Source organism: Apis florea, unplaced genomic scaffold, assembly GCF_048593485.1.
Source record: "Apis florea isolate Af1SG1 unplaced genomic scaffold, ASM4859348v1 contig_2350_pilon, whole genome shotgun sequence".
NCBI lineage: Eukaryota > Metazoa > Arthropoda > Insecta > Hymenoptera > Apidae > Apis > Apis florea.
This window is the reverse complement of record NW_028256565.1, coordinates 4,679,168-4,694,028: the sequence shown is the minus strand read 5'-3', so window position 1 is coordinate 4,694,028 and position 14,861 is coordinate 4,679,168. Positions and strand designations below refer to the sequence as shown.

The 14,861-nt window shown below is 49.7% G+C and overlaps 1 protein-coding gene across 4 annotated transcripts in view; it reads right to left on the bottom strand.

Annotated features, from left to right (window-relative positions):
• pxb (putative Hedgehog signaling attenuator pxb) overlaps positions 1–14,861 on the bottom strand; it is a 205,861-nt gene that overhangs the window by 59,812 nt on the left and 131,188 nt on the right. The window contains exon 1 of one of the 4 annotated variants that reach the window (XM_086904739.1): positions 9,232–10,150. The exons of the other annotated variants lie outside the window; for them this stretch is intronic. The gene's annotated coding sequence lies outside the window, so the exon portion shown is untranslated. Of the gene's footprint in view, positions 1–9,231; positions 10,151–14,861 lie in introns of those variants that run through there. 4 annotated transcript variants of the gene reach the window in all.

Here is a 14,861-nt window from a genome sequence, read left to right as displayed (position 1 = left end):
ACACATCCGACGAGCCTACGCGTCGGTGAGCGACGCGCGAAAAAATATATTCCCAGGATGACGAGGCTGGTAGCCTAGAGAGAGAGAGAGAGAGAGAGAGAAAAGAATGGAACAGTCGTGGCCATACGAAACGACGATTCCACAGGGATGGAAGCGGAGAGACGAGAGAGATTTCGCGAACCGCGTCGCGCGAAATTTCGTAACACCGCTGCCCCGAAATTCTCCACGTTCGCCATTTTCGCCGAAATGAATGTCACCGTGGCTCGTATTTATGGCTGGCTGACTTTGTTTAATGTACTCCGTTGGGGTTCCGGGCCGCGTTTCATTTTCTGGACTTGAAATACAACCGGTTTAAAAACAGCATCTTGCGAACGATCGAACAATCGAGACTAATCGAAACGAGAACGATGTCGACGACGATCGGTTTCGCGATTAGACGCGATCGAGGGGAAGAGAGAGAGAGAGAGAGAGAGAGGTTGGAAACGTTGGAGAGGATCGTTCTCGAGCTCAAGTTTAAATTAAGTTGTTTTAATCCCACGGTAAACTTGGCCGTTTCGAATTCCGTAACGATTGCATTAATTTAAATCAAGTTCGTAAACGTTAAGTTAAAATTGTGTTACGCGCTTTCGAGACGACGACCGTTTAACGATTCGAGTAAAAATTAGGGGGTGAAAGGACAAAATCCCAAATCCATGATCCATAATTTCTAAACTGTTCGCGAAATGAATTTGAGGAAAGAAAAAAAAGAGAGAGGAGTAATATCTTCGAGAATCGGCGAAAGTAGACGAGATTAATTTGGAACGAGATCGTAACGCGCGATTCGATGCCAAAAACTTGGAGCATTAATTATTATCGTTACGCTCTCCGGTATTTCGTTTCGTCGTTGCAACCCATTGTTACCAAGGGAAGGGAACTTTCACGAGCACTTCGTCGATTCGACGAGCCTCGAAGTTCATTGCCGAGTAAACTGTAGGCGGAGAGAGGAAGAAAAAGAAAAAAAAAAAGAAAAACGAGAAGAGCAAATCTCGAAGCACAGATTCTCCTCTCTTATATTTGTTTTTGAACTGACAATTACTTCGAATCCTCGATACTTTCGTTGAAGGAAAGCGGCGTTAATCTCGTTCCCTGTCGAAACAACGACTCGAAAGTTGTGCGATTTTCACGATAATTGAGCAAATAATGCTCGTTAAACGAACGAGAGATCGTAAAAAAAAAAAAAAAAAAAAAAGAAAAAAGAGAGCAAGTCAAAGTAACATTTCTCCCTCGTCTCGTCAAAGCGACGAACGAGTATTTCGAGGCCGGATAGGAAAATCGGACGGAAGAAACGTTTTAATCGCGAACGACAAAACTAAATGGACAAACGGAGCGAAACGGTGAAGGTTTGGAACGTTGACCCGTGAAAAGGGATAGGACAAGCGCGATCAGATATCGGCGCGTGTAGGCGTGCACGGCAAACCGTCGAGGCATTCGCGTTTTCGGTTGGCGGAAGCTCGGCGAACAGCCGTGTGCCAGTCGTCGCATTATTTCAGCATTAACTTCGCTCACCGAGCCCAGTATGCGTCCGAGTAGTATCCGCCGCGTCGGTTAAGTGATACAAACTCGACCAACGCACGCGTTCGCCATTCCCGTTGCGGCCAATCGCCACCGAAATACGCGTCACGAACACGATTATCGGTGTTTGCAAACAACCAAACCTCGTCCCATGCCCTGCCTTTTATCGTTTCCACGCGCCGGCCAATACAATTCGTCGCCCGATTTTTCTTCTCCAGTCACGCGTTTCCTTTTTTTTCTTTTTTTTTTTTTTAAGAAACCTCCTTGCCTCCATAAAAGAGCCTCCTCCTTCTCTCTCTCCCTCCACGATTCGAAATATCGGCCATTTTTCAACCATACTTTCCGCCCACATCTCGTTCTCCGCTTCGTCCGTCCGCTTTCTCTCCCGACGACCAGCGACGGCTATCAATTGCTGTCCTCGCGAACGACGCGTGCCGAGCTTCTCGACCCACGCCAAACATCCATTTGCCCGGCTTCGAGACTCTCTTTCAAAACCTCCTCCCCTCGATCCTCCACGATTCTCTCCTCGAGAGAAAGAGAGAGAGGCTCGGCCCCGTGAAATCGCTCGAGGAGCTCGCGATCCGCTCCAATTACCGGACCCACTACCGTCCTTCCGTCTCAACGACTCTTTTCTTTCTCTCCCCCTTCCGTTTCTAATCTCGAGCACCAATTAATCCCGGGAAAATCGTAACCAAGTTATCGCCGCGTCTCACCGATACGCGAGAAACAACAACCGTTCCTCTGCCCTCGGTGTTCTATGACGCGATGTTTAATGCAACCTGATTCAACCCTCGTCCACTGTATCACTGTGGAAACACGAGCGAGAGAGAGAGAGAAAGGAAGAGACGGTGCATCGGGGTGCATCGGTCACATAACTCACGCGGAAAAGACCGAAGGCGACCTCATCTCTATGTTAATCTTCCCGTCTCTCCGTCCGTCGTGTTCACGGCCGTCTCCATCGCGCGTTTCCCTCCTCCTCCTCCTCCTCGAGAGGGATCGCCGATTACGGGCTCTGAACCGGTCGGACCACACCGCGAGTGGCGGTCCGCCAAGGGAAGGGAAGGGAAGAGCAGCGAATAAATATCGGAATCGGTTGTCCATTTCGCTAGTAACGGCGCGAGTATCGTTCGGAATTGGCGATAATTGGGGGGAACGAGAGTTACCAACGATCGACCGTTTTTTCGCGTGGAAAACGTTCCATCACCGGGTCTCGTCGCGGGATAATAAGATTGGCGGGAAACGAGCGATGAATTTGCACCTCGAGTGGCTTTATTTCGATCGGGTCGTCCGAGCTGTAATCAATGGAAATTAAGACGGAGTTGGACGGAGCGCGCGCTGCATCTCGAGTGGGGGACGAAAAGTAGGACACGCGTGGTAGTAGTAAACTCGCGACAGGGAAAATTGTTATTTACCGATTCGAAGTTGCGCCACGAGGCGCCACAAATGACCGATCATGCTCCGTATAAGGCTTCTCCTTGACGTTCGTACGACGAATTAATCGCCTCCTCGTCTGCCGTGTAAATATTAATCGCGAGAATTATAATCGATCCACGCACGCGTTACCCTTTTAAATTTCGTTTACGCTCGTAGTAAAGTTTTTTCTTTTTCGCGTCCAATACCACCTGCTCTCCGCTTCACGAAACATCATCAAAATTGCACGTTGCAAAAAGCGATTCGATTCGTGGCTCGCGTTTAGAGAATATCTCGTGACAATGCCGGTCGAGAGAAAGGCCGTTTTTCCTACGATTCCGCGATAACGATTCCGGACACGCAATTATTCCGGCCGAATTTCAGGTCCTCGTTACGATTATGCATGCGGCTGGCAGGGGGGGGAGGGAGATCGTTTCCGGCGGTATCTCCGCGAGAAAATTGCCGCAACGTGCGTAAGGGAGGTTATTTATGGGATATGGACGGTGGGGGTTAGGGCGAGGCCGCCACCACTCGATTATTTTCCGCGATGGTAACGCGTGTACAACCCTTTCTCTCTTTCGTCCCTCTTCATCCCCTTCTTTTGCGAATCGTTTTTAATTAGGGGACACCGACGAATTTAATAAAATTTTTTCCCCATCCTTGAACAGAACCGGCTGCTCCCGATCATCCTCTGATGTTGGTCACGTTTCCATCTGGTGGCTGGTCTCACACCCGTGAATCCAACGTTGTGATATTTTGTTTCTCTTTTTTCTTTCTTTTTTTTTTTTTTTCCTAATTTGACGCCAGTTTCAAAGAGAGATCGCATCTCCTTTGAGGAGAGGGAGAAAACTGCCAGGAGGTAAGTTTCGAAGCGAGTATCTACCGGTTTGAAAAGCAGAAACACCGATAATCCCTTTAATCGAATAACTAATCAACTTTTATGCTTTGTTCCCGGAGACGAGACACTCTTCCTCCACCCTTTCCCCCTTCGGCGTCGTCTCGCTTCTCTCCGTCACGAGATCGTAATCTTTTCACGAGATTACGGTAGATAATAGAGGGTTGAAAAGGTGGGGCCGCGAAATTAGCTGCAGCGCGAAGAAGACTTAAGGCGACATCGTCGCGCATGTCATTTCGCCCCGCCTTTCGTCTAGACGCGTTTACCACCCAATCATCCTCCCCGTCTAATAAATAAATAAATAAATAAATAACAGCTTCAATTTCTTCTCGAGGATGATCAAAGTTTTCGGCTCGACCAAGGTGGACGACACAATGGAGGGAAAAAAGTAACGAGGGACGGCCGGAAGGGGAAAAAGAGCCGACAGACGGATGGGACGCGAGATATGAAAGTATTTATAAGACCGACCAATAAGCTATCAGAAAGCTATTAAAAGTTTTTCGCGATCCAGAAATAACCTCTGCGCCGGCCTTTATTCCCCAAAGGGTGATCTCTCTTCCTCGTAACATTTCCTCGCCAGTTGAAACGTTTCACGCGCGTTTTTTTCCTCCTTTCTTTTTTTTTTTTTTTTTTTTTCGAGAAATTGTACTTTCCTTTTTTCCCCTCTTTTTTTCACATCCAATTCTCTTACTTTCGAACAGCGGAGGAATATTTTTCTTCGAATCTGTGAAAGAATCCGGGAAATTTTCTTCGTCCCAAAAGTAGTTTTTACCACATCGAATAAAGGGACGCGTTTATCGAATAATCACCGCGTGATATTCGAAATCGAGCTTTCTCAGGTAAAAGTTGATGATCCCCCTGAACGCCTCGACCGCAAACGAACCGCGCGAGTGTAGGCGCGCGCGACTACGATAAAACGTCGGCAACGGCCGCAAATAGAGGCACGGCGGAAAGAAACGTGTAAATTCGTAAGACTTAACGATCCGTAAATCTGCGGCCATCGGGAAATACGCGAGCCGCCCACGCGCTATAATTTTCCAGGCGTAACGATCCTTGGATCTCGAGGACTACGCGTGTCGTAAATAAATCGAACGATCTTTGACTCGAGACTTTCCTTTCATCCCAGATATCCATCCACGGATCGATTCCAGAACGATATTCTATTCGTTTCTCTCGATCACTCGCCAACAATCGCTCGTTCTATATTATTAATTTTCGTAACTTCTTCTCTCTCAAGAAATCAGATCTCTTCTTCGTTCTCCTTCGAGAACGAGATTCTCGTTCGGGGATGAATTTATAAAACGCATTACGCGCAATCGACGAGAGGAGCGCGGACCGAGTGCTCTCTAAATATTTGTAGTTTGACGAGTCGCCATCGATTCCCCGATGATACACCGGCGGAGAGTGTTTGCAGACACGCGGAGACAGAGCGCGCGACGACGGGGGTTAGAATGACAAACGGCACAGGATCGAACACCTTCCCCCGGCGTCGATACTCTCTCGTCACAAGTGCGACAATCGCGCCAGCCCCCACAAATCGTGACGATCCCCAATCGAAATTGTCGCGAATTCGTCCGTTGTTCGTAGACACAAACCTGATTGGTAACAACGACGACTCGTTTCGCTCCGTTTCCTTTTTCCCATCTCTCGAGGATTTTTCATCGTGGAACAGGTTAACGACTCAATTTTCCACGACACGCGTTCCAATTTCGAGAAACGCTCCGCCATCGTTAAACAACCCGCGTTGCTCCGATATTGTCGCCCGTTCTCCAAGTGTCCTCATCGTCGTCGTCGTATTTCGATTTGACGCGGGTCTATCCTCTATCTATATAGGTGTAATTTCGCGAGGCGAAAATTCTGCCGCGGATCGTTTACCTCGACCCCTCGAGAACAAGGGGAGAAGGCGAAGAAGGGAAGGGTAACGGGACATCTAAACCTAACTCCGCCCTCCTTGATGCGGCGCGTAACCGCCCTCCTAACTTTCTTCCTCCCGTCCTCTCATCCATCCTTCCTCCGCCCCTTTCTTCTCGGCGTGGAACGTCGTTACGCGCGTTCTCCGTGGGGAGAACTTTTGCACGCACGTGTTTCGCGTTTCTCACCGGTGCTTTATTAAACCGAGACCGAGGGAACCCGACTTCGAGAGCCGACATCCCCCGCACAGGTATCCAGTAACAACACGAGAGGGTGAGGGGTGAGCAGGTGTCGCGTGGGTGTTACGACGAGCTCTCTATCCCCCGATCTAGCCGCACCAACTTCCAAGCCGAGTTTACGACGATCGAGCGGGATCGTCCCCGTACCCGTCTGCCAACAATTGGAAACGGAGCTTTCCAATTGCTGTTATCGCTCCTTAACTCACGCCCTTAATTAACGTCTCACTTTTAACCACCTATTCCATTCCGGCAACTTATCGAACCGATGGGTTTTAGATGGGTTTCGGGGAACGATTTTCACTCGTCGAATCGAGACGTTAGCTTTCGGATCATTATCGGCGACGACGAGTATTTGCTCTATACGAATAGAGCGGAAACATTAACATTCTTCTTCCCGCGATACAGTGGTACAAATGAGCTTCGACCGCAACTAACATTATCGAAACTTTATTGAGTAGAGACTTTAAAACGTCGTTAAGGAAACAACAATAGTTACGCGTGTCGTGTATGTATATATATATATATATATATATATATATATATATATATATATATATACACACACACACATACACGCATCTGCACGTATTATATATTATACCGGGCCCACATTACACGAGGAAAGTCGTAAAAATCAATGGAACGGAAAGTAATGACGTATGGATGCCAGGGCTAGTGTTTCGACAGATCTACGATCAGATAACGACCCGAAACTTCGAGCAAAAAACTTCGAGTAAAAAAAAAAAAAAAAAACACGAGAAAAACTCGGTACACGGAGTCTAATTATAAGTGTAGCGTGTTCGCACTCTTCTTAATGATTCAATTTACAACCTCGTTAAATTGTAAACCATCTTGCTATATTTTCCGTATACACATCCGTGAGGAACAGTTTTAAAAAGAGCGATCCGCGTGGAACGCCGTACGGTGGTTCCATCTGGTGCCGATTCTCCGCACTATTCCACTGTCAAGGACGCGGAACTAGCTCGCTTTTTCCAGGCTGCGGTTCCTTCTGAAATATTTACGCGCAGTCGCGCGGATTTATTCAACGAATTTGACGCTCCATTATCGCGCATCCCTCGCGCACAAAGCGCACCATTCTTACACGAATTAACGAGGAGAATGAAGGCGAGAGATTTTTTTTCTCGATGCTCGTCGATCGGTTTATCGGGCTCGTTTCCTCTCTTTGAAAAGAGACTGGTGGATTAGTGGAGCTGTGTTTCGCGATGCACGCGCGGAAAAAAAAAAAAAAGCGCGTTTAAATTTTCAGCTCGATTCGAACGAGTCCTGTGTGACCGCCGTTCTACATACACGCGTGCATTTTCAACACCTTTGGAAATTCGATTCCGATCCGAGCCCGGCAATAAGAGCCCCCCCTCTCGATTTCTATCGATATTTAAATTTTTTTTTCCCCCCTCCCTCCCTCCCTCCGTCTCTTGGAAAAAAATTCGAAAACGCCATTTTCCTTCGTGTTCTCTAATCATCGTCGAATTTTCGGAACGGAAATAAATAAAAGAGAGGAAATAAAGGAGATCGAAACTCGGACGGAAAGCGAATAGAACGCAAAGGCAAAGGGAAAAACACGAGCACGGTCAAAATAAACACCGTGGCGCATCTCGAACAGGAACTGTGCAGGGGGGGGGGGGTCTGGCTCGAGTTTTCACCGTGAACACTCGCCCCATAAGTTCCTAATAACTGTCAGCGACAGCCACGGTTTTCGGCCCCGACGAACCCGTTCCTGGGATCTCGAGGATCATTTCTAATTTCGGTTAGGCGGCACGCGGTGGAAAAGAGTAGCAGGAGGAGAGGTCGTTTAAAACGTCGAACCTCGGCGGAAACGTTCCGACCAACCAAATGGGATGTTTTCCAAAGATCGCGCGGAGAAATATCGCGATAGCGTTGCGCGTTCCGTTCCGAGAATCGGCGGTGGTAATTTCGCAAATGGAACGAGTGTATTTCCCGACGCGGCATGGATACCAGGATTCGCTTAATTACCGCGATGAAAATTCTCCATTACGGGGGGTAATCGAGAGTAAACATCCCCGTGATTCGATGGAAATTAACCAACAGGTGAACGAGCACGAGCCCCTCGTCCGTTGAAAAGCGGCGAACGAGCGGACGAACTGAATCGGCGACGGTCGACGTACCGGTGTCGATTTAATTCGCTACAAAAAAAAAAAAAAGGAAAAAAAGAAAAAACGATAGTCGAAGAGGATAAAAAAAAAAAAAAAAGAAGAAAAAAGGAAAACGCGGTGGAAAAGCGCGAGAGAGACAGGGGGGGGCAGGCCGTCGACGCGTATTTCCGCGGCAGCGTGCGTTAATCTCGCTCGACGTTTCGCAGCGGAGTCGCGAATATCGATCTCCGCGGCACGTCGACTCTTTTCAATCCCCGTCGGAGATGCTTTATTTGTTTGCTCGTTGCATTAAGTTCTGCATTTCTCCACTGCACCCTTCCGCCCCCCCCTCCCCCTCCAAAGACACTCTCGCGGAATTTCTCTCTGTTTCCCCTCCCTCTTCCCTCCATCGTTTCTCTCTGTCGTACATTTCATCGTTCGTCTGCGAACGTCTGCCGTTGAATTGGATCCGGGAAGGTTCGCAGAGCTATCGTATTACGTTAACCGCGGAAAAATGTCGGTCCTCGTGGAGGATCTTGGAGGAGTATCGCGATCACACGTTGGGAACAATTCGAGAATGGAAACACTGTCGTGACACGCGAGAGGGACGCGTTCGATCGAAACTCGATCCGCGCGACAATTTTGACGGGGGAAGGATTTTCGAGTCGATCCGACGGCCGTCGTCTCGAAAATCTAAAATCGATATCACGTATATATCGTGCGCGATCCTAAGGGTTTTACGATAGGGATGACATATCCGACGGGACATCCGGTTTTTAGAATCGTATCGTGGGATGGTAATCCTCTTTCGAGAAAAATCTCGCGAAACTGGTCGTCGAAACTTTGCCAATGCATCGGCCGGGATCCACGTGCCGAAACACCGCCGGCTGTTGTAATTTGCACGCGACTCGAAAAGCTATGTTCCCGCTGTAACCCGGGCTTTCAGCTTCGACGATATGGTCCATTTCCCGAAGCAATTACCGCCACCACTCACGCACGTATTTCCACGTATAATTGTCGCCACGTCCTATCCTAATATTCCGCACGGAGCGATTTTCGCGAACGATTATCGCTGCGCGGTTAAGCCGTGAATCAAATAGATGCGGTGGCCTACCTCAAAAATTCGGGCGACACCTTGCCGATTTGCTAGCAGCGCATTTCCTTCGAAAATACGGGCACCCTCCTCGTTCCAGGCCGCTCCGCGTCCACCACCACCACCCTTATCGCAGGATTTACTTTTCCCCTATTCCAATACGGTATTATCGTATCCTCTGCGCTGCTGCGAGAACGCTCCGTCTTTGCTTCCTTGTATATCACTTCGCCGGCCACCGTGACAACGTGTTCCAGCAATAGCCAGGATCGCTATCCTCGAAAATCACCTGTCGCCGAACGATGCTCGTCGATCGTGCGTTCCTTCTTCCCCCCCGTCCGTTTACTACGAACAAACGACCACGGTTGGACGACGGTCGTTCTACGTGCCGGAGCGTCGTTACGAATCTCCACGGCAGACGAGGCAACGAAGATCGATTGGACCGATCGCGAGCCATACGCCGTTCAACGGACACGAAATCATCAACTTTTCATCAGACTCGTCGTTTTCGAAAACGATGCACTTATTATTCCACTTCGATCATTCCTATTTATCCTCTCCTCTCCTCTCACTTACTCGAGACACTCGGTTGATTTCTCACCCGCACGGAACTCTCATCATCATCATGATTACGGAAAACCTCACTGTTTAACACAAGTCGAAGAATACTTCCATGTATCCGTCGGTGTGATCAGCTGTCGCGTCGTCATCGCACTTCCGATTCGAAACACGCGTTGTTGTTGTTCGTAGAGGCTTCGTAGATGCACCCACCCGTTACGACGAAAACACGCAACGTTTCTCCACTTTCTAACAAGCAAATGTCCACCCTCGAACGCACCTTCCGAACTTCGAAAGAACACGCGCTTACTCACGAGCACACGGGTCACAACAACACTCGCTCGTCGGTGGCGCGCGGCACACTGTTGCTCGTCGCTTTCGCCCGACCGTTCCGAGGCTTCGCTCCGTTTCCTATCCCCACCGTCCCTCCTTCCCAAAGCTTCCTCTATCACGTTGCGAGCTACCCCCACTCCGGCGCCTCGTCTCCCCACTCCACTCGCTGCGCCGGCTATCCCCACTCCTCCGCGATCCTTCTTTCTTCGTGCTCTCTGCGCGGCGGACTTCTTTCACGTGGGTGCGAGCGAGACCCCGCTCGGGGATGTGGAGTGGCGCGGTCGTACGTAGAGCGAGAAGGACGGAAACCGGTGTCGTCCTTTTAGAGCGTGAACACACAACGGTGACTCGGTGGAAAGGAGAGATAAAAAAAAAAAAAAAAAAAAAGAAGCAGCGCCACGTCGGGAGGGTGCGAGCAGAGGAGAGAGAGAGAGAGAGAGAGATATCCCCGAGATTCTACGCCGCCCTTCACGACGAGCCTGCACCGTGGTGCCCTCCACCGTCCCGTGCAGGCTTCGTGAGGGCTGACACAATGCGTCGACGAGCCGGTGACGGGGTTGAATGACAAGACTCTCCGTGTCGGGGTAATTCCGCGGGGGCTGGAACGAGACAAAGTCGTCGCGTAAAGTGACGCGTGTCGCTGTTGTTTGCTCTGGCGAGCGTTTAATTCACGGAGACTCGGTGATCACAGAAGGGAGAATTTCGTCGGCTTTTCTTTCCACGCGCGCACACAACGCACACATACACATACGCACACGGGACTGTGACGTTTCACGCTCACCCACGCGGATTCAATTATCTGATCCTGTTGTCTCTTATTAGTTCGGATTCATATATATTATGCACGTTTCTAATAATAATTCAGATCTAGACAGTTGACACGAAGTTGGGTCGCACAACTTCGTTGCTTCGTAAATCGAACACGCTCGATTTTCGGTTATCGTTGTTGGATCGCGAGAATCGAGCGACGTTCAACGACGATCAAGCAACGGAACTCACGCGTGGAATATGGGTCAGGAGCGCGGCCACTCGAGCGTTCTTCCGATCGCGAACAGCTGGAGTTTGCCCACGCAAAGCAGACGGCAGACTGCACAACTCCGTCGAAATATCAACTTGCCGCACCGATGCTTCGCCTATATACGAATACTATCGACGCATAACACTTACACACACGCAAACACACATTCGAAACGAGAGTAAGAAGAAGACAAATGCAAACGCGTCTGCGATTCCAAATTCGTCAAGATAATCGATAATACATATAAATACATATACTACGCGGATCTACGTGGAATCTGAAACGGCGGTGCACGCTTTGACCGACCACGACGCAACAACACGTACGCATCGTACGTATGGTGGAAAACGGAATTGGCGGGTATGTTCCAGCCGGCGGTATATTGGATGGAATTAATTAAACGCTCCTTCCTCCCCTCCCGGATAGCGCGGGTGTATTTACCCGATGGGCTTTGAGGATCGGATTGCAGGCGCGCCCCGTGAGAGAAGGTCCCGTCGTTTGTTCCCTTCTCCTTCTTCCTCCATCCTCGCCACCCCCTGTTTCCCACACCCTCGCCATGTGGATGGCTGTGCCGCATGCTTCGAGGTATTTCGAGGCCTAGCGGGGACTACCCGACGGATATCCGCAAATACCGCGAACGAGTATTTAGAAATCCTTTCGTTCGGGCTGGTGGATCGTGAAAGGGAGCCCGCGCGGCCGGCGCCTCGAGTCGGGAACTTCAAACGGAAAGGGCAGAGCTTTGCGGAACAGGTTGATGCCGAAATAGTCCATTGTGGTTATCGTATTACTCGCGATATTGTAAGCTTGCGCTTTCTACGTCCGTCCGTCCACCCTCAACCACCCACTTCGACCGTTCGTTCGCACGCGTTAATGGAATGGAAAGTTGTGCGATCGGTCGAAAGGGGAGGGAAGAAGGAAGGAGAGGGAGAGAGAGAGAGAGAGAGAGAGAGAACGTGCACGAATATAAAGATCGGATCTCGGAGGAGATTATTCGTGGACGCCGGCGCCTACCTACGCGACAGCTTTTCTGGAAACGCTCCAACCGGGGCTTGTTTGCCGAACGCCAAGCCGAAAGGTGATGCAGCGAATTTTCCGAGTGTTTGCTAAACATCCTTGTGAAGCTTGTGCACCGTGACGCCGAGTGGATGCTTGGCAGAGACGACGAGCCCCCGCTCCGGAAAGGCGTTAATGCATTCCGTGAGACGAAAGTGGCCGCCGCGTTTGACGGAAGCGGAGGAAAGTGGCCGCCATCGCGTCTACGCCTAGCGATTTATCGTCCCCGCGTATACGTTCGCGTTTCGGGCGAGGATTCGTCTTGTTTCGCGAGACGCCGCGGCCGTGCTTGTTTCTTGTTTCGTGGTTAACTCACAGGGTGATGACTCACGCGTGTCACGATTATTCCTCGAAACGGTTCTCTCTCTCTCTCTCTCTCTCTCTCTCTCTCTCTCTCTCTCGTTCTCTGACGAATTGGAGGAAAGGAAAGGAAATTCGATTCGAAATTTTCCAATTGTCCGATCTCGGCGAGGAGGCGTTCGTTGGCGAGGGGATCGAAATCGAGGGGGGACGGTTCGGTTAAGAGTTTCACGAGGCGAGCAAATACGAGGCTGGTTACTCTCGGCCGCGCCCGAGCCGAATCTCCATCCCCGTGGAGGAAGATCGCGCGCTCTGTTTGCGAGGGATGATGCATCGTTCGACAAACACGGGTAATCTTCGCCGGTTTTCGGGCGTCGCAAGTTTGTTTAACCTTCCTCAAAAACACGCGAGATAGCCGGTGTATCTAACCGGGCAAATAGACCGAGGAACTTGTCGTATCTCAGGGGGAGGTGAGCCTCTCTCTCTCTCTCTCTCTCTCTCTCCCTCCCTCTCTCTTTCGGACAAAAACGAGGCGATAATGGTCGAGGAACGTAAAGTTCGTTGCTAGGAACGGAAATTTCGTTGGAAAAACGAAAGGGTAGATAAAGGCGTTAATAATACCTTCCCCGACCTGAACATTCTTTCCCGAAGAGGGTTACTTCGAGAAAGCGGATCTCGTCGCGCAACAAGCGACTCTTAACCGATTACCAAATACAACGCGACTTTTCAGTCCTTTCCAAGTCCATTTCTTTCCACGACGAAACGTTCGTCGTCGAAATCGTTATCGACGCCTTATCGGACGACAAACTCACGCATTTCCCCGTTTTCGAGAACCAGTGTCCTCGATTACAAGCGGCGATCGCCGCGTGCTTTTAAATAAACATGAGACACGTCTCGCGGAGAGTCACGACTCGATGGAGTTCGACCGTGACGAGAAAGAGAGAGAGAGAGAGAGAGAGAGATCGTAGCGGATCGTGTAAAGACGATAACGGGAACACCGATAAGATTAAGCAGCACGGGTACAAAGAGCCGTGTGGTGTAGGGAAACCGTGTCGACGACGAAACGATTTTCCCTCGATCTTCAAAGGCGGCCGTCGTGTCAACCGAGAGATGACCGAGCCCCTCCAAGTCCATCGCGTTCGAGGAACAGGGTATTTAAAATATCGTCGCTATAAACGGTTCGAGCGAGCTGTGCACGCGCTTCCCAAATACGCGCGACCAATAAAATTGATATTAATGGAGCTGTGTCCCTCTGTTAATTCGTCCTCCCCCCCCGGTTAAATTTTTCGAAGCGGCTTCTTCTTTAACCTTTTGGTTCTTCGACGAGATTAATCTCGTTCGATCGGATCTTTCGAAAACGAAACGTTTCTTCGGCGTTTATTCCACGGACAAGTTCTTTAAAGATAGAATCTTGAAAGGAATTTCGAAGCGCCTCGCCGAAATCGGAGATAAACGAGTCGCGCTCCACGATATTCGCGACAAAAAGGAAAAGGAAAGATCTGACGACGGTTGAAAAGAACAAAAAGATGGATCTCGGAAGCGTTCCTTTCCAGAATATCGAAAAAGATAAACTGGACGCACCTGTGCGTACCGAATAACAAGAGCCAAGGGCCGAGAGTTTTTAACGACGGTTGAAAAGATGGATACACCTACCTACCCACCTAACTTTTCACATCTTCTCATCGCGGATACCGTCTCAACCGTGGCGATGTCTACGGTGCGCGCGTATGGGTGTCGAGGCGTAGCTGATTTATGATCCAAAAAGAAATTACAGGACGTAGGTGGACCATGATTTATAGCCAGGGAATAAATTGCGTATGTACCTTCGACTGGCAGAGGTCGTCAATCCGCGGGCGTGAACCTGGCCGAGGGAACAACGATAAACGCCTTCCACTGTCCCGTATTTACATTATCGTCCCTGTATCGGAGTCGTTTGCCTGATAACGGTCCCCGCTTCGTTTCGCCCATTGCGAAACGCAATTTGCCACAATGTTAATTTCTTCGTCTCCCCGTTTATTACCCCGTTTATTACCCGCGCCGCGATCAAGAAGAAGAGACGGCACGCAATCGATCGCTTTCACAACGCCTCGTCGTAACGCCGATTTCATCACGATTTAAAACGCAAGATCTCTTCGACATCTTCCAATCTCTCCTTTTCTTCCCTCGTTTCTGGAAATCGTTGTTATTTAATCGGATAATGTCGACTCGCTCGAGCAGGTATCCACCTCTTATCTCGACGTTTCAATCGAGACGATAATCGAGAAGAGTCGACGGTGGCTCCATTCCAGAAAAACCGTCGAAAATCGTCAGCCTGTTGAACTTCCAATGATAACAAATTCATGTCGCGAGTCAAAATTCGTGTCAAAATGACGAAAACACGCGATTCTCGCGG